The 20,684-nt window shown below is 47.4% G+C and overlaps 2 pseudogenes; both read left to right on the forward strand.

Moving 5' to 3' along the window:
* The first annotated feature begins 1,522 nt into the window (after window positions 1–1,522).
* LOC119921389 lies at window positions 1,523–16,581 on the forward strand (annotated as a pseudogene).
* A 2,046-nt stretch (window positions 16,582–18,627) lies between these two features.
* Window positions 18,628–20,035, forward strand: LOC119921390 (annotated as a pseudogene).
* Window positions 20,036–20,684: the final 649 nt, after the last annotated feature.

Below are 20,684 nucleotides of genomic sequence, written 5' to 3' on the forward strand. Positions count from 1 at the left end.
CTCGAGGCTCGCATCTCCTCCTGCCTTCAGGACATCTCCATCTGGATGCCTGCCCGCCACCTAAAACTCAACATGTCCAAGACTGAACTCCTTGTTTTCCCTCCCAAACCCTGCCCTCTCCCTGACTTTCCCATCACTGTTGATGGCACTACCATACTTCCTGTCTCACAAGTCCGCAACCTTGGTGTCATCCTCGACTCTGCTCTCTCGTTCAGCCCTCACATCCAATCCGTTACCAAACCCTGCCGGTCTCAACCCTGCAACATTACCAAGATCCGCCCTTTCCTCTCCATCCAAACCACTACCCTGATCGTTCAAGCTCTCATCCTATCCCGTCTGGACTACTTTATCAGCCTCCTGTCCGATCTCCCATCCTCCTGTCTCTCTCCAGTTCAATGCATACTTCACGCGGCTGCCCGGATTGTCTTTGTCCAGAAACGCTCTGGACATGTTGCTCCCCTCCTCAAGAATCTCCAGTGGCTATCAATCAACCTACACACCAGGCAGAAACTCCTCACCCTCGGCTTCAAGGCTCTCCATCACCTCGCCCCCTCCTACCTCTCCTCCCTTCTCTCCTTCTACAGCCCAGCCTACACCCTACGCTCCTCTTCCACTAATCTCCTCACCGTGCCTCGTTCTCGCCTGCCCCGCCGTCAACCTCCAGCCCACGTCATCCCCCTGGCCTGGAATGCCCTCCCTCTGCCCATCCGCCAAGCTAGCTCTCTTCCTCTCTTCAAGGCCCTACTGAGAGCTCACCTCCTCCAGGAGCCCTTCCCAGACTGAGGCCCCTCTTTCCTCTCGCCCTCCTTCCCCTCTCCATCCCCCCTCCTTGCTTCCTTCCCTTCCCCACAGCACCTGTATATATATATATATATATATATGTTTGTACGTATTTATTACTCTATTTATTTATTTTACTTGTACATATCTATTCTATTTATTTTCTTTTGTTAATATGTTCTGTTTTATTCTTTGTCTCCCCCTTCTAGACTGTGAGCCCACTGTTGGGTAGGGACAGTCTCTATATGTTGCCAACTTGTACTTCCCAAGCGCTTAGTACAGTGCTCTGCACACGGTAAGCCCTCAATAAATACGATTTATTGATTGATTGATTGATCTTTTGAAAATTTTTCATGCTCTAGTAAGAAACAGGAAAGCTTATTCTTATTGTTCTAACTGAGCTGGCTACCTGAATGTGAATTCACTGACGCAGCGAAGACATTCCACTGGGTCTTGGCTTTTACCTGGTTTTTATTTGCCCTCTAATTGAAATTCAGCTATTGAGTTGCTATTGTACTTCACCAAACCTCATTTTCCCCTTTGTAAAATAAAGAAGCTAAATAAAGTTCCATCTAATTCACACAGAGTTTGCAGAGAAGAAATGAAATAATAGAAATGGAACCTTTGAAGTCCTACGAAGAGCAGCTCTGCTTATAACTAAGACTTTCTCATTTGTAATTTTCATTATATTTGCAGTTTAAACAGGCTCTCACTTCAGAGCTGACCTCCTCCACAGGAAGAGATGGTAAATAAAAACGACTTGACTGACTTCATTATCCTCGGACTTTCCCAGAATTCTGAGGTACAGAAAGTGTTATTTGTGTTTTTTTCATCATCTATATGACTATATAGATGACTATAGGGGGGAACCTGCTCACTGTGGTAACAGTAATCGCTAGTCAGAATCTATGCTCTCCCATGTACTTCTTTCTTGCCCAGTTGCCCTTGGTGGATGCCTTTTACTCTACTCTCACAGCCCCCAAGATGATCATAGATTTACTCTATGAGAAGAAAACCACCTCCTTCAAAGGCTGTAATGATCCAGTTCTTTGTGGAACACTTATTTGGATGTGTTGAGGTCTTTGTTCTGGTGGTCATGGCCTATGACCGCTACACGGCCATTTGTAAACCCCTGTACTATATGACCGCCATGAACTTGTGGGATTGTGGACCTATGGTGGGATTGCCCTGGGTGGGAGGCTTTCTGCACTCAATGGCACAACTTCTCTTTATGTTTCGGTTGCCTTTATGTGGCTGGCCCCAATGTCATTGACCACTTTTTCTGTTACACATACCCTCCGTTGGAACTCGACTGCACTGATACCTACTTCATCGGCCTATCAGTGTTTGGCAATGGTGGGGCCATCTGTGTGATCATCTTTCTCTTACTACTCCTCTCCTATGCAGTTATCCTGCGCTCCCTGATATCCCTCAGTTTGGAAAAGACACACAACCCTCTCGACCTGCAGCTCCCACGTCAGTGTGTTTCCCTGCATTGTCATGTACATGAGGCCTGTGTGCACCATCCTCATAGATAAATCAATGACTGTATTCTTTATATTATCACCCCGATGGTGAATCCTTAATCTACATTCTGAGAAATGTAGAGGTAAAAGATACTATGAAGAAGCTCTGGAGGAGCAAAGTCATTTTAAATGGACATAAAAACAATAATAATAATAATGGTATTGCTCAAGTGCTTACTATGTGCAAGGCACTGTACTAGGTACTGTGGTTGCTACAAGCAAATTGGGTTGTGAAGAAGCCAGAGTGAAAATAAATTTATTCATATGGAGGACAAAAACAGCAACAGAATCATACATTCAAACGTATTTATTGAGTGCTTACTGTGTGCAGAGCACTGTACTTAAGCACTTGGGAAGTACAATTCAGCAACAAATAGAGACAATCCCTGCCAACAAGGGGCTCACAATCTAGAAGGTAGAGACAGACATCAAAACTAGTAAACAGGCATCAGTAGCATCATTAAAAATAAATAGAATTACAAATATATGCACATCATTAATAAAAATAAATAGAATTATAATTATAAACATGTACATGTTTATACCCTAAACACAAGTGCTGTGGGTCGCGGAGGTGCATAAGGGACAGGGAGTGAGTTGGGGGGATGGGGAGGGGAAGGGGAGCAGAAGAGGAGGGGAGATTAGTCTGGGAAAGCCTATTCTAATGCTTATTCTGTGTTCAAAGAACACCTGAGTGAAGTGCAAATCTTTTTGATTTTGTAGCAGTTTCTTACGTTCAGGCATCTCACCACCTGTCATTCCTGTTCGGGAATTTGGTTTGCAAGTCACAAAACAGGTTTCTGAAAGCTTTGTTCCTGTCCGAGTTCTCAGATGCTGCAAGGTGCCACTAGGGCCATCAATGTCTCATAGCAAGCTGCACATAGCTCTTTCATTTCTGGGTCATTTGCATCACATCACTCCTGACGGTTTCTCTTGGTCTTGTCCAAGGTCTAAACAGTTGCCTGCAACGGCTTTACCACGTTATTTCCATTAACTATGTTTGTTGGTATTTGTGATTTGATTTATTTTTTTTAAGCAGGGTTCCTAGCAACATTCCTAACTAGAACCTGCTAGTTTTCCTGGCTGCTATCTTCTTTCTCTTGGAGTTTAGTGATTTGGAGACCAGTTTTTAGTCAGTGTGAGTGTGGAGTACGAGTCGATGGTCCATCCAAAGTTCTTAATAATAATAATAATGGCATTTGTTAAGCGCTTACTATGTGCAAAGCACTATACGTGGTTGCTCCTGTGAACTGGACATCTTTTAGATCCCTCTCCCGAACTATAATGGTGAAAGTACAAAGTGGCCTACAGGAATCCGGACAATAATGTGAATTGTGTCTGAATATATCTGAAGAAGAGACATTTTTATGTGGATTTAAGAATGCTTCTTTCTCTTCATAGACTCAGAGAAGTGGAAAGGACCTCAGGGAGTTCAACCTGGGCAGGTCACTTCTAGATGCCTCAGTTTCCTCAATTGGATAATCAGTATCTGTTCTCCCTCCTGCTTTTACTGTCAGCCTCATATGGGATAGAGACTGTGTCGAACTGATTAACTTGTATCTACCCCAGTGCTTAGAACAATGCCTAACACATTCATTCATTCATTCATTCGTTCAATTGTACTTATTGAACACTTTGTGCAAATCACTGTGCTAAGCACTTGGGAGAGTACAATAGTAAGCACATAGAAAGAATTTAACAAATATCATAAAAATATAATCTTTCCCCCTGCCTCTGTACATTATCAAAATGCACTGAGAATAATGATTATAATAATAATGACGGTATTTGCTAAGAACTTACAATGTGGAAAGCACTGGTTTAAACAATCTGGGGTACGTACAAGGAAATTAGGTTGTACCACGGCGGGGGGGGGTGTGTCACAGTCTTCATCCCCATTTTACAGATGAGGTAAATGAGGCACAGAGAAGTTAGGTGACTTGCCCAAAGTCATACAGCTGACAAATACTGGAGCTGGGATTAGAACCCATGACCTCTGACTCCCGAGCCCGTGCTTTTTCCACTAAGCCATGGGATCTGTGCCTCTCTGGAAAATATTAAGGACGAATTCTCAGTCAGCACACCATTATGCTGCCTAGTGGCTCTTACTGTCAGGAAATTATTTTTCAAAAGCAATTTAAATTTCTTAGAATGCCATTGAGTCCCATTATTTTATTCTTTCCTCAGTGGATATCAAGAACAATTAGTCACCAACTTGCATGTATGAGCCATTCACATATTTGAAGAAAACAATTAACTCACCTTAGTCTTCTCCAGTCTGAATAATCTCAGTTCCTTAGTCTTTCCTCATGGGCGTTTTGGTTCTTAAACCTATGTCTTTAAGCTACTCTTCTCAACTTTTCAAGTTCTCCACATCCCCTTTAAATGTGGAGGCCAAAAGTTTATTTGAATTAATCAATCAATTAATGATATATTTTGAGTACTTATTGTGTATAGAGCACTAAGCGCTTGGGAGAGTACAATACCATAGATTTGGTAGACGTGTTACCTGCGCACAAGGAATTTACAGCCTGGGAGAGGGAGACAGATATTAAAATAAATTAGGAATACGTACATAAGCATTGTGGGCTGAGGTTGAGATGAATATTTTTTGCTTCAAAGGTACAAATCTAAGTGCAAGAGGAAAACAGAAAGGAGAGGGTATAGGGGAAATGAGGGCCTAGTTGGGGAAAACCTCTTGAAGAAGTTACAATTTTAATGAGTCTTTGAAGCTGGAGTGATTGGTGGTCTGTCGGATTTGCAGGCCAGGGCAGAGAGAGGATGGGGGCAAGAGGTTAGTGGCTAGAACGGTGAGATCGAAGTACAATGAGAAGGTTAGTATTAGAAGAGCAAAGTGCGTGGACAAGGATTTAGTAGGAAATCAGTGCTTCTAAGACATAGTCACATGGAAAACCAGCTGCTACCTTGAACTCAATATATCTAAAACAGAACTTATCTTCATTCCCCAATCTATTTGTCCATTCAAATTTTTCATAACAGTTGACAGCACTACCATCTTTGAAGCCTGCAATCTTCTCAATGTCCTGACCCCTTTCTCTTTCATCTCTTACATTCATTCTGTTGATAACTCCTGACAATTTTCCTGCTACTACATTTCCCAAATCTGAACCTTCCTTTCATCAAAAATGGCCATCACCCTGGTCCTGACACTTGACAGTTCCTGGCTAGACTGTTGCTCCCCACTAACCTCCCTCTGCCTGTCCAGGCTCTACCCTTTCTAGTCTGTACTTTACTCTGATTCCCAGGTCATTTTTCTGTACATTTCTCCACTCCGAATAAACTCCGAGTAGCTGTTCCTCTCCACATCTAGCAAAACCTCCGATAAAAAATGTAAGGCTCTACTCCAGCTCAGGTCTTCTTATAATAATAATAATTGTTCTATTTATTAAGCGATTACTATGTGCCAAGCACTGTACTAAGTTCTGGGGTGGATTCAAGCACATCAGGTTGGACACAGTCCCTTGTCCCACGTGGGGCTCACAGTGTCAATCACAGATGAGGTAACTGAGTCAGAGAGAAGTTAAAAGAGTTGCTCCAGGTCACATAACGGATAAGTGGCAGAGCCGGGATTAGAACCCATGACCTTCTGACTCCTAGTCCCATGCTCTACCTACTATGTCATACTGCGTACTCATCGAGACTCTTGCTTGGATACTCCCAGCCTTTACATTTCTTCCAAGAGAATCTGCATCTGGGAAGATGCTGAAGCCTAAGACTGTTTCTGTGCCTTCAGATCGTTTTCACCTATATGAAATATAGGTGTTGAATATTGTATATACCTCAGGGTATTTTTGGTGTCTTTAAATATTATCAGTATTTATTCTACTTTGCATTCATTTGGATGAACTTCAACCATAGCCTTATTTTTAAAACTAGTCTTCCCAGAATTCACAAAGGCCAGTTTGGGGAAGATAGGTCTGAAAGTATGCTCCTTGATGAAGTTAATTGTGGTCAAAACCCATTGGGAGCATTCCAATGGACATAAGCTTTAACCAAAAGATTTCACTTGAGGGGTTTCACTGACAAAACAGGATTCTGCTTGACTTCATTCATCCCTTTTTCTATTGGCATCAAGAAGGCATAGACTGACCACTTCTTCCTTGTCTGAGAAGGAACCTGGTAAATACTCAAAAACGTAAATCAAGAATCAAGAAAATAACAGTAGAGCACTTATGAACTACCATTTAAATTATATATTATAATTCATGTATTTATATTAATGTCTGTCTTTCCATCTAGACTGTAAGCTCACTGTCGGTAGGGGAAATTTTGTTAACACTCTTGTAGTTTTCTCTTCCAAGTGCTTAGTACAGGTCTCTGCACATATTAACTGCTTAATAAATACCATCGCTTAATGATGATGATGATGATGATTAATAAAGGAGGCCAGCATATCTTTTAGGAAATTTGATTAGATGAAGGCAATATGACATTATTAAACTTCAGACTAAAGTGAAGATTTGCAACCACCTCAAAGCCACATCTGTTTCCTTGAGCTCTTCCATCAGCATCATTTCTTGAGGCAAAATGGATAAAACCCAAGGTATCCTGATTAATTTGCATATACCTTAGCACTTAGAACAGTGTTTGGCACATATTAAGTCAGTGACCTCCTAGCTATACTTGTTAGTAATCTAAATAAATTAAGCTCTAGCCAGCAAGTGATTGAGAAAAACACGGTTAATGAATTATATCCAAGTCACTGCTGTTTGGTAGGTTCCATGAAGAGCCAATGACCCTGCTATTTGTCCAAATCCTTCAAGGATCAATCATTTGTAGTTTGGCTCCTTTATCGTGCACACCCCGGAAGTACATATGGGAGACATTGTTATATTGTGTTCTCCAGAGTGCTTAGTATGGTGCTCTGCACACAGTAAATGCTCAATAAATATAAATGAATGAATGAATGAATTTCTCCACAACTCCCCTTATGCATGGACATGAGAACACTCTTGGCCATTTCTGTCCTTTGTGTTTACTTGGCTATCACTGTCACTTCAATATTGATCTCAGCTATATCCCATCAGAGGCTAATTCATCAGCTGTAAAGGTGTTGGGATTCTGCCATCCCAACTGTGATTCTGTTGTATACTTCTCTAGACTGTGGAGTTACATATTGGAAAAATTGGCTGGAGAAATTCCTCTCTCACTTTCAGGAACTATGTGAACTGACTACTAATTATCATCATAATGGCCTTTGAATATGAAAGACAACCGTATATCTATCTATCTATATCTCTATCTCTATCTATCTCTATCTCTATCTATGTATCTATATATATATAAACTTAAAGTGAGCAAGGTTGGCTTGGTGTTTAGAAATTCTCCAGCAGCGTTCAGCAGTTCAAGCATAAGTGCGAAGGAGGTGGACAGTGGCAGTGATCCAAGGCTGTGGCTTAGTGGTGTGAGAGTGGCGAAGGGAAAGGGGAGCGAGCGAGTTGAATTGAGTAGAGAGAGTGGAGTTGAGAGCAGTAATCTGCTCATCAAGAGTGGGTAGAGAGGATAGGGAGGCGAGGTGGGGTGTGATGCGCTGAGAAAGATGGATGTGTTCGAGAAAGCGGAGGCCTCTGTGGGGCAGAAATATAGATTTACAGGAGAGGAGTGTGAGTGAGGAGGCAGGTGAGAAGGTTATGATCAGAGAGAGGGATTTCAGAGTTGGTGATAGAAAGGTAGATAGATAGATAGATAGATAGATAGATAGATAGATAGATAGATTGACTGATAGATTTTCTTGAATATGAAAGAGAACAGAAAGAAGGTTCATTTACCAGAAAGGGGAAACAAACTTTTGTTTCATGGGACTAGTGTCAGAATCTTGCTCAAGTTACTTGTAAAATGGAGATAGTAGTGACCTATCTCTGCCTCTCAAAAAAGTACCGAGAATGAGTTGTCCTGAGCTTATTAAAGCGAGATGCTAAAAACATTCAAATATTCACTATCATAATAATTTCATTTTTTAACATAATTTTCCAAATGATCAAGTTTACTATTTTGTATGAAGCAATGATATTTATTGAGTGTTTACTCTTTTCAGAGCATTCATTCATTCAATCGTATTTATTGAGCGCTTACTGTGTGCAGAGCACTGTACTAAGGACTTGGGAAGTACAATTTGGCAACATTTAGTGACGATGCCTACCCAGCAACGGGCTCACAGTCTAGAAGTGGGAGACAGACAACAAAAAAACCAAGTAGACAGGTGTTCAAATCGTCAGAACAAATAGAATTATAGCTATATGCACATCATTAACACAATCGAATAGTAAATATGCACAAGTAAAATAGAGTAATAAATCTGCACAAATCTATACAATTGCCGTGGGGAGGGGAAGGGGATAGGGCAGGGGGGATGGGAGGAAGAGAGGAAAAAGGGGGCTCAGATTGGGAAGGCCCCCTGGAGGAGGTGAGCTCTCAGTAGGGCTTTGAAGAGAGGACGAGAGCTAGCTTGGCGAATGTGTGGAGGGAGGGCATTCCAGGCCAGGGGAAGGACGCGGGTCAGGGATCGACAGCGCAACAGGCTAGAACGAGGCACAGTGAGGAGGTTAGCGGCAGAGGCGTGAGAGCTGCTGGCTGGGCTGTAGAAGGAGAGAAGGGAGGTGAGGTAAGCGGGAGTGAGGTGATGGAGAGCTTTGAAGCCCAGGGTGAGGAGTTTTTGTCTGATGAGTAGGTTGATTGATAGCCACTGGAGATTTTTGAGGAGGGGAGTAACATGCCCAGAGCGTTTCTGGACAAAGACGATCCGGGCAGCGGCGTGAACTATAGGCTGAAGCGGGGAGAGACAGGAGGATGGGAGATCAGAGAGGAGGGTGATACAGTAATCCAGTCGGGATAAAATGAGAGATTGAACCAGTAAGGTAGCGGCTGGAATAGTGAGGAAAGGGCGGATCTTGGCGATGTTGTGGAGGTGAGACCCGCAGGTTTTGGTGACGGATTGGATGTGCGGGGTGAATGAGAGAGCGGAGTCGAGAATGACAATAAGTTTGCAAGCTTGTGAGACGGGAAGGATGATAGTGCCGTCTACAGTGATGGGATAGTCAGAGCGAGGACAGGGTTTGGAAGGGAAAACAAGGAGTTCAGTCTTGGACATGTTGAGTTTTAGATGGCGGGCAGACATCCAGATGGAGATATCCTGAAGGCAGGAGGAGATTCGAGCCTGGAGAGAGGGAGAGAAAGCAGGGGCAGAGATGTAGATTTGGGTGTCGTCAGCATAGAGATGATAGTAGAAGCCGTGGGAGCGAATGAGGTCACAAAGGGAGTGAATGTAGATAGATAACAGAAGGGGACCAAGAACTGACCCTTGAGGAACCCCTACAGTAAGGGGATGGGAGAGGGAGGGGGAGCCCGCCAAGGAGATTGAGAATGAACGGCCGGAGAGATAAGAGGAGAACCAGGAGTGGACGGAGTCCGTGAGGCCAAGGTTGGATAGCGTGTTGAGGCCAAGGGGGTGATCCACAGGGTCGAAGGAAGCTGAGAGGTCGAGGACGATTAGGATAGAGTAGGAGCCGTTGGATTTGGCAATAAAGAAGTCATTGGTGACCTTTAAGAGGGCGGTTTCACTGGAGTGTAGGGGACGGAAGCCAGATTGGAGCGGGACAAGGAGAGAGTTGGTATTAAGGAATTCGAGGCAACGAATGTAGACAACTCGTTCTATGAGTTTGGAAAGGAAGGGTAGGAGGGAGATAAGGCAATAACTAGAATGGGAGGTGGGGTAAAGAGAGGGATTTTTAGGATGGGGGAGACATAGGCGTGTGTGAAGGCAGAGGGGATAGAACCAGTGGAAAGTGAGCGGTTGAAGATAGAAGTTATTCCCGCCCTTTTCTCTCCATCCAAACGGCTACCCTGCTCGTTCAATCTCTCATCCTATCCCGACTGGATTACTGCATCAGCCTCCTCTCTGACCTCCCATCCTCATGTCTCTCCCCACTTCAATCAATACTTCACGCCGCTGCCCGGTTCGTCTTTGTCCAGAAACGCTCTGGGAATGTTGCTCCCCTCCTCAAAAATCTCCAGTGGCTACCAATCAACCTACGCATCAGGCAAAAACTCCTCACCCTCAGCTTCAAGGCTCTCCATCACTCGCCCCCTCGTACCTCACCTCTTTTCTCTCCTTCTACAGCCCAGCCCGCACCCTCCGCTCCTCTGCCGCTAATCTACTCACCGTGCCTCGTTCTTGCCTGTCCCGCCGTCGACCCCCGGCCCGCGTCATCCTCCGAGCCTGGAATACCCTCCCTCCGCACATCCGCCAAGCTAGCTCTCTTAGTCCCTTCAAAGCCCTACTGAGAGCTCACCTTCTCCAAGAGGCCTTCCCAGACTGAGCCCCCTCCTTCCTCTCCCCTTCCTCCCCCTCCCCATCCCCCTGCCGTACCTCCTTCCCATCCTCACAGCACCTGTATATATGTATATATGTTTGTACGTATTTATTACTCCATTTATTTATTTATTTTATTTCTACATATTTATTCTATTCATTTCATTTTGTTAATATGTCTTGTTTTGTTGTCTGTCTCCCCCTTCTAGACTGTGAGGCTGCTGTTGGGTAGGGACTGTCTCTATATGTTGCCAACTTGTACTTCCCAAGCGCTTAGTAGAGTGCTCTGCACACAGTAAGCGCTCAATAAGTACGATTGAATGAATGAAAGCTATGGAGGGGAAGAGGGAAGGGGTGAGGGTTTTCATAAAATGATAGGGAATGGGGTCTGAAGCACAGGTGGATGGCGTATCACTTGAGAGGAGGGAGGAGTTCTCATCTGAAGATACTGCTGGGAAGGATGGGAGAGTAGCAGAGAGGGTTGAGAGCGGGGGTGATGGAGAAGGAGCAAGGGTGACTTTGGGGAGCTCAGGCCTGATGGAGTTAAATTTACTAATGAAGTAGGAGGCCAGATCGTTGGGCATGAGGGATGGAGGAGGGGGAGGAACAAGGGGCTTGAGAAGGCAGTGAAATGTATGGAACAGCTGATGGGGATGATGGGCATCAGAGTTTATAAGGGAGGAACCATAGTTTTGCCTGGCAGAGGAGAGGGCAGAGTTACGGAAGGAAAGGAAAAACTTAAAGTGAACAAGGTTGGCTTGGTGTTTAGAAATTCTCCAGCAACGTTCAGCAGCCCGAGCATAAGAGCAAAGAAGACGGACAGTGGCAATGATCCAAGGCTGTGGGTTAGTGGTGTCAGAGCGGCGAAGGGAAAGGGGAGCGAGCGAGTTGAATCGAGTAGAGAGAGTGGAGTTGAAAGCTTTAATCTGCTCATCAAGAGTGGGTAGAGAGGATAGGGAGGCGAGGTGGGGTGTGATGCGCTGAGAAAGATGGATGAGTTAGAGAGAGCAGAGGCCTCTGTGGGGTAGAAATATAGATTTATGGGGCAGGATTGTGAGTGAGGAGGCAGGTGAGAAGGTCATAACCTGATCAGAGTGAGGGATTTCAGAGTTGGTGAGGGTGGAGGCAGTGCAGCAGTAGGAGATGATGAGGTCGAGGGTGTGACCAAGTTGGTGAGTGGATGAGGTGGGGTGGAGCAGGAGGTTGGCAATGTCAAGGAGTGATAGATGGTGGGAAGCAGAGGAGTCACCAGGGACATCCATGTGGATGTTGAAGTCTCTGAGGATCAGAGTGGGCATGGAAAAGGAGAGACGGAAGGTGAGAAAGGGGTCAAAAACATTAAAAAAGTTGGAGGTGGGGCCAGAGGGGACCGATAGATGACAACTACAAGAATCTGGAGGGTGGCAGAGGCAAATAATATGGGCTTCAAAGGAGAGCAAAGAAAGGGAAGGGGGAGGAGAGATAGTGCGAAAGTGGCATTGGGATGCGAGAAGGAAGCCGACACCTCCTCCTCTTCTGGCGAGTTTGGGGGAGTGGGAGAAGAAGAGACCTCCACTGGAGAGAGCCGCAGAAGAGACTGTGTCAGCCGGGGTGAGCCATGTTTCAGTTAGGGTGAGGAGGAAAGAGCTGGAAAGTAACAGGTCAAGGATGAAAGGAAGCTTACCTATAATGGAGCGGGCGTTCCAAAGGCCACACTTGATAGCGGCTTTGGAGGGAGGGATGTGAGGGGAGGGGAGGGTTTGGATTAGAAAGAGTTGGTGGGGGCCTGGGCGGGGAGAGGGGGAAGAGGAGTGGCGATGAGAAAGAAGAACTGGGATGGATCGGGGGCAGGGAGGAGCGGAGGGAGGGGGTTGGAGGGGAGGGGTTGAGGGTTGGCGCTGGTACAGAGTGATTCTGGGGAGGGGGTGAGAGGGAGGGGTGGGGACGGGGGAAAGGGAGGGAAAGAGCTGGTGGGAGAGGGCAAGGGGAAGGTGAGGACTGGGAAGTGCAGATGGGAGCAGGGGAATTGATAGTTCATGATGAGGTCAGCTACGTAATTGACAGCACAGCTAATAGTTAACAATTAATATACAGTACCAATAATGCAGTAGCAATAATAAAATCAGTAGATTATGATATCACAGAGAGCAGTTAACAATTTACATGCGATAGCAATAATAAAATAAGCAGATGATGACATCATAGAGGCAGTTAAAAATTAACATGCAGAAGCAACCATTAATAATAATAATAATAATAATAATGCCATTTATTAAGCGCTTACTATGTGAAAAGTATTGTTCTAAGCGCTGAGGAGGTTTCAAGGTGATCAGGTTGTCCCACTGGAGGCTCACAATCTTAATCCCCATTTTACAGATTAAGTAACTCAGGCATAGAGAAGTAAAGTGACTTGCCCAAAGTCACACAGGTGACTATTGGCAGAGTCGGGATTTGAACGCATGAACTCTGACTCCAAAGCCCGTGCTGCTACCACTGAACCAAGCTGCTTCTCCATGATAGGAGATTTTGTGGCTAGATGTAATTTACGTATATAACTCTGTAATTGATTTATTTATATTAATGTCTGCCTGCCCCTCTAGACTGTCAGCTCGCAGTAGGCAGGGACTGTGTCTGTTTATTGTTATATTGTATTCTCCAAAGCGCTTAGTACAGTACTGTGCCCACAGTAAACGCTGAACAAATATGACTGAATGAAGGAACGAAAGAAGGAACGTCGCCTCTCCCCTCCTTAACTTCAATCTTCAACCGCTCCCTCTCCACTGGTTCCTTCCCCTCTAACTTCAAACATGCCCACGTCTCTCCCATCCTAAAAATCCCTCTCTTGACTCCACTTCACCTTCTAGTTATCGCCATATCTCCCTCCTACCATTCCTTTCCAAACTCCTTGAACGAGTCGTCTTCACGCGCTGCCTCGAATTCCTCAACGCTCAACTCTCTCCTCGACCCCCTCCAATCTGGCTTCTGTCCCCTACATTCCACGGAAACTGCCCTCTCAAAGGTCACCAATGACCTCCTGCTTTCCAGATCCAACGGTTCATCCTCTATCCTAATCCTCCTCGACCTCTCAGCTGCCTTCGACACTGTGGACCACCCCCTTCTCCTCAACACGCTATCCAACCTTGGCTTCACAGACTCTGTGCTCTCCTGGTTTTCCTCTTATCTCTCTGGACGTTCATTCTCAGTCTCTTTTACAGGCTCCTCCTCCCCCTCCCATCCCCTTACTGTAGGGGCTCCTCAAGGGTCAGTTCTTGGTCACCTTCTGTTCTCGATCTACACTCACTCCCTTGGTGAACTCTTTCGCTCCCACGGCTTCTACTGTCATCTCTATGCTGATGACACCCAAATCTACATCTCTGCCCTTGCTCTCTCCCCCTCCTTCCAGGCTCGCATCTCCTCCTGCCTTCAGGGCATATCGATCTGGATATCTGCCCGCCATCTAAAACTCAACATGTCTAAGACTGAACTCCTTGTCTTCCCTCCCAAACCCTGCCCCCTCCCTGACTTTCCCATCACTGTTGACACCACTACCATCCTTCCCATTTCACAAGCCCGCATCCTTGGTGTCATACTCGACTCCGCTCTCTCGTTCAACCTTCACATCCAATCCGTCACCAAAACCTGCCGGTCTCACTTCTGCAACATTGCCAAGGTCCTCTCTTTCTTCTCCATCCAAACCACTATCCTGCTCGTACAAGCTCTCATCCTATCCCGTCTGGATTACTGCATCAGCCTCCTCTCCGATCTCCCATCCTCCTGTCTCCTCCCACTCCAGTCCGTACTTCACGCCACTGCCCGGATCGTCTTTGTCCAGAAACGCTCTGGGCATGTTAATCCCCTCTTCAAAAATCTCCAGTGGCTACCACTCAACCTACGCGTCAGACAAAAACTCCTCACCCTCAGCTTCAAGGCTCTCCATCACCTCGCCCCCTCCTACCTCACCTTCCTTCTCTCCTTCTACAGCCCAGCCCGCACCCTCCACTCCTCTACTGCTAATCTCCTCACCGTGCCTTGTTCTCGCCTGTTCCGCCATCGACCCCCGGCCCAAGTTATCCCGCTGGCCTGGAATGCCCTCCTTCTGCACATCCGCCAAGCTAGCTGTCTTCCTCCCTTCAAAGCCCTACTGAGTGCTTACCTCCTCCCGGAGGCCTTCCCAGACTGATCCCCCTCCTTCCTCTCCCCCTCCTACCCCTCCCCATCCCCCCGTGCCTTACCTCCTTCTCCTCCCCACACCACCTGTATATATGTATATATGTCTGTACGTATTTATTACTCTATTTATTTTATTTGTACATATTTATTCTATTTATTTTATTTTGTTAATATATTTTGGTTTGTTCTCTGTCTCCCCCTTCTAGACTGTGAGCCCCCTGTTAAGTAGGGATGGTCTCTATATGTTGTCAACCTGTACTTTCCAAGCGCTTAGTACAGTGCTCTGCACACAGTAAGCGCTCAATAAATACGATTGAATGAATGAATGAATGAATGAATGAATGAGCTGGAGGAGGAATACCCACATAAACCCTTGGCCTGGTTTCCGGAAGTTGTCCGGAGGTGATTGTCTTCATCCCCAGGGACCGCCACGAACAGGACCCCTGCCGACCACCCTACGTGTTCTGGTGGAAGGATGCAGCAAGCACGGTGCGCGGCAGTAATGCGGTGCGCTAGAGGGAGGAGCCCGGAAGAGGGGAAGCAGAGAACGTGCCCGTGCAGGGCACCGACGACGAGAGGAGCAGCAGAGTCTCAGGTGGCTGGCACTTTTCAGGAAGGTTTATTTTAGCAGGCCCATCGTGGTCAACCCATCCCCCCGGGTCACCGGTCCGCGAACCACCAATGGATATAAAATAGGCAGATGATGCCCACAGCAGAAGGATGAATTTTCCATGGGTCAGTCAAATGAAATCAGAAAGGCTACTGTCAACGAGAGTCCAGGGGCTCTTGGCAGAAATGTCTCTGAGGTGGTGGAGGATGGAGTCCTATGGATGACAGTTCTGGAGTGGGGCGGGACTGTTAAGGGGGGTCATGGGAGAGGAGACGCCTGGGAAGAGGAGTAAACAGCCAAATAGCATGGGTGAGCTGAGTAGGTGCGAATGGGGTTGTTGTTAAAGTAACTCGGTGAGAACAAGGACCTTTTTCCCCGGGGCGGGGGCGCGGCGAATCAGTCATGTCCGGTCTGGGATGGAGGGAATGTGGGGGCTCCTCAAGGAATGTCGGTTATGGGGTGGGGGGGGGAATGGAAGCCGGGGGACACAATGTCCCACGATCCCAGTTGGCTATTTGGGCGGAGTGGAGGTGGCTTCGAGGGATGAGTCTAGTGATAATGGGGGTTGGGGGCCCAGTTCATGGGCCTCGGTATCCTCTGGAAGGGATGTAGGTGTCTGTGCGGGGGACGGCCATGGACCCAGCTGCGAATCAGGCTGCTCGGGAAGGAAGCTAGGGGGATCCCCGGCAACAGCAGGGGCCCCGCGGTGTGATGGTGGGCGAGCCTCTCAGGATCGGGATCCCAGGCCCCTGTGGCGGCGTCCGGAGCAGAAGGATCCTTCCTGGAGCGCTTCCCAAATGAACCCGTCCCCAGCCGAAGGTGACAGACATGAAGACGGGAATGGGATCAATGATAGGCAACAGAGAGTCAAGAGGACTGTTTGAATTCCTTGCGGATCAGGGAGCACTGCCTCTGGGTGGAGGGGCATTGGGAAGATACGGCCTAGCTGGTGAGGGAGCTCTGTGGTTGGCAGAAGGCTACCCAAATAAGGAAAAGGGAAGGAAAGCCCGCCCTCCTCTGTCTCCTAGCAACGGCGCTGCAAGCCGCCCTCCGGGATCGACGACAGGTGGCGGCAGGAAAGGGAAGCCCTAGAGGCGAAACTAAAGGAACGTGACATGAAATGCCTCTTACTGCAGGCAGAGGCTGAGGTAGAAATGCAGCAAGCGATACTTTTAGAGCAGAAATAGGCACCCCGGGTGGCTAAGAAGTTAGATGAGCAGAGGAAGCTCTCCATTACTGAACAGAAACTTAAGGGGGTAATGTACTCGGGGCTGGGTGGGGAAAATTCCTCTGAGGAGGGGGAGAGAGATCCCGATCCCTTACCTGAACTGAAAATTCCCCCTTCCCCGCGGGATTGGGAAATGACCCAGCAGAACTCCAAGAGGCAGCCCAAGCCCCTCTACCCTATTATGAAGGAAGAGCAGAATCCTGATGGAAATGTCACCACCCAGAGTACAAGCTACACATCCACTGAGCTCAGGCAGCTCTCTAGAGAGTTTTCCCAGGTCCCCGGGGAAATGGTGTTAGGCTGGCTGGCCAGAGTATGGAAGGGAACACCCACTTAGGTGGACATCAGCCTCAATGGGAGCAGCCGCCTAGATTTGGGCTCACGGGTGTATGTGACCCACACTCACACTCAAGGTCATACCCTCCAGACCCTCGCGGTACACTGGATTCGAACATTCCCCCAGAGTGAACAGGGAAGGGCTGGCACCCTCCTGTGGAACGACTCAGCTACATTAAACCGGCGTCTTCTTTTGCCTGGAATTGAACTACTCTTGGATCATGGGGAGAAAACTCAGTAATCGAGCCCATGGTCCCTCCCCTCCCAAGAAGGCCTACTTCATGCAATGATAATGGGTATACCCCCAGGGCCAGAGCACGGGCTGGACCACCATTGAGTGGTAGGGCCACTGGGGCACAAACCTGGAACACATTGGCCTATGTGGTCAAGAGTGACTGGTCCCTATGACAGTCCTCTGAGGTGTCGATTACCTGGCGTGTTGGAGCCATGATTGGGAAAGGCCTGGGGTTAAGGAGGACAAGGCCAGTTCCAACGGATACTAAAGGGACACCCACCAACCCCCACAGCGGGTGGGCTCAGGAGAACGGGTGGCCATATGGCGGCAGTTGAGGGAGCGGGGTTTTCCTATGGATGAGCTGTATGGGCTGCCCACCCATATCCTGAAACTATTCGGTGAGGAAGGTAGACCACCGGCCCCAACCACCAAGGAGCAGGGAAACTAGAAGGGGGATCTGGTGGGCCCAGCCAATGGACAGCAGCCGCGGGCCTCTCACAGCCCGGGTGCTCCCCGCATATGACCATTCTAGTAAATGATGGTCAGGAAGTCTCCTTCCCAGTAGACGACGGGGCCCAGATATCTATGATTAGGAAGGATGCTTGGCTAGGGGGCCAACCATCAATTGTGGGAAATGTTGTCATAATTGGGGCCACCGTGAAACCGGGGACCCTCCCTGTCACTCAAGCACCCAGCTACGTGCAATAAATTTGCAAGTTAAGGCATGGGGGTAGGAAACCTAACCAATTTGCCATCAGGATAGCGCTATCAGTTTGGAAGATCAAAAGGGAACTCCTTTGGGAGAAGGCATGTTCTTCCAGCAAAGGGTTGCCTCCCTCTCAGGTAAATGGTTGTTCTACTCAATCTAAGGCACCTCTCCCAAGAAACTGCACGGCCGTAATTGGGAATGAATTTGCCATTGTTCTCCCAGCCTAGGAACAACTGTAGAGGTGGTGATTTAACCATTATTTCTCATTTCTGAAATACGACCTCCTTAAATTTCGCTAAATTGGTAAAAGAGGTAGAAGCAAATCAAATACAAATTGTCATCTTGATATATTTGGAATGATAATTGAATCCAACTGGGCAAACCTGTGCAGCTAGTAGCGATGAGAGCTGCCCACTAACTCTGGTAGAGGCCTGGAGATCCTCCAAGACCTAGACATTTCTCTGTTGCAGACACTACGTCTGGGAGAGGGGAATGACAACACATCACTCTATGAAACTGCTTGGCCTGCTTGTCATCTAACCTGTTAAATATGATTAGGAAAAATCTATTATTTTAAGCTTTATCAATCGTATCTGGCTGTATGATGCTCCTGGGTACTTCTATACCTCAAAATTCTATGGTCAGGATTGCCTGACTTCCGGACAGGTCCTACAAAGGAATCATCACTGAACTGCCTCCTAGAGAGTCTGTCTTCAGACTTAGCCATGACGTGACAGCATCAGGGAAGGGAACCTGATTCTATCGCACCATCTGTTTGAACATGACTGGTGCCCCTCGCCCGTTCTTTCCAGTGATTCTGGACAAATGGACACGATGATCTCTGGCAACGTACCATGCAGATAACGAGGACACACCACCAGAGGAGTTTGGGACTTGTTCCATGGACTGTTGAAACTGGGGGGAGCTCGCTATTCCATGGATTGCTGCTACCTTTGCTCCTGGCAGTGAGCTTAGTGGGAAGATGTTGGGTACCAAGTTGCTGTTGCTCAGCCCTATCCACACAGCTGCGACGAACTCTACAGCCGCTCCCAGCTCCCCGCTCTATGCGCTATCTTAAGACCTTTGTAGTGCACCAGTCACCCTCCCTACCTTTGGTCCACACACCTTGAGGGCCCCGCCTCCCATCACCCCTGGCCAGGGGATGGGCCCTGTCCTCTGCCCCAACCCATGGATCCACTTTTCCAGCTTCTGTGGCCAGCCAGGGAAGGACATTGGCCCTTGCGGTCAGGGGAGGGGTGATGCTGGAGGGCACTGCCTCCAGAGCCACCCCACCACCATGCACCCCGGAAGGGACTCAGGGAAGTTTGGGGTCACGTGGGTACGTGTGGCGAGGGCCAAGGGATGGTATGTGTCAAGGTGACCCTGGGCACCGGCCATCCCAAGTTCAAAATGCTTCCTCTGACGTATCCTTTCTGGCCAGAAGGGGAAGGGTGGAAAACTAGGTGTCCCTCACCTCCGTGAAGACAAAATAAGGTATGGGGGATGAAAGGACCGGAGATTGATCAAGCAGAGGACCGAATCTGGGATGGTCCAAGCCACAAGCCACCTGTCGCCTCTGACCTGGGCAGAAGACCGAGACGCACTGCAGTAGCAGCAGCAACAGCAGCAGCGGCCCAGGTGCCTTTCTCTGCCCAGAACGCCAGACGCATTCTCTGCAACCAGGACCACCCCACTGAGGAAAGGCCATGGGACGGGGGAGTGTTTTGCAGAACGTTCGTGAGTGGGAGCCAGGTGCCCCGCTGAGGATGGGGATCATAAGTGGATTCCTCCCGTGTAGGGAGAGGACATGGTGAGAGCTAGCCGACTCACCATGGTATGGCAACACATGAGTGAATTCCTTCCGAGTGGGGTGCACGTGAACGAAATCTAGCCACCCACCACGTGCAGGGAACGTACGTGGATTCTTCCCATGTGGGAAAGCACGTGGATTCTTCCCGTGTGGGAAAACACTTGGCGAGAGCTAGCCATCTCACCCACGTGAGACTAACGTATGAATGTGTTCCTCCTATTAGGGAAGCTCTGATATTACTAATTAATCACAGTACTCCCGATAGGGAAGTTCAATTCATTGCAGCTAAACAATTAAATGATTCAATTCCCCTAGCAAAATAAATTTTATATAAAACTCAGGCTTTCGGTCTCTCGCATCTCTCTCGCTCGCGCACCACGCCAATTCCCGAACGAACTCTTTCCCAGGCAACGGGTGACAGATACCCATGACCACTTTGCCTGTAGATTAGACCGTGGCTGTGTTTTATACCTCGGTAACCGCCATGCTAAACCTCTTAATCTACACTAGGAAAATGCAGAGCTGAAAAATGCTATGCGGAAAATATGGAGAAGAAAAGTGTCAAGCCACAGGATAAATGGTCCAAAATGAAACTGAAATGAGAGAAGCAGCTGTCTTTGTAGGAGAAAATTCATCAGGAGAAATGTGGCCATTGGTGTTCGTGGTCAGAAACTTTAATTGTGTATTCCCTTTTGTTATTTAGAAATTTCTCCAGATTTTAGGTGCTTCTTTCCCATCTTCTTCCAGCAGTGTATAGTGTGTGTTTTTAGCTTTCTACAGGGAGTAATAATAATAATGCTGTTATTTGTTAAGTACTGACTGTACTGTACTATACTGCCAGGCACTATACTAAGTTTTGGGTTGGATACAAGCAAATTGGTTTGGACGCAGTCTCTGTCCCACGTAGGGCTCACAGTTTTAATCCCCATTTTACAGATGAGGAAACTGAGGCACAGAGAAATGACATGACTT

The sequence above is a fragment of the Tachyglossus aculeatus genome (genome assembly GCF_015852505.1).
Source record: "Tachyglossus aculeatus isolate mTacAcu1 chromosome 12 unlocalized genomic scaffold, mTacAcu1.pri SUPER_6_unloc_2, whole genome shotgun sequence".
NCBI lineage: Eukaryota > Metazoa > Chordata > Mammalia > Monotremata > Tachyglossidae > Tachyglossus > Tachyglossus aculeatus.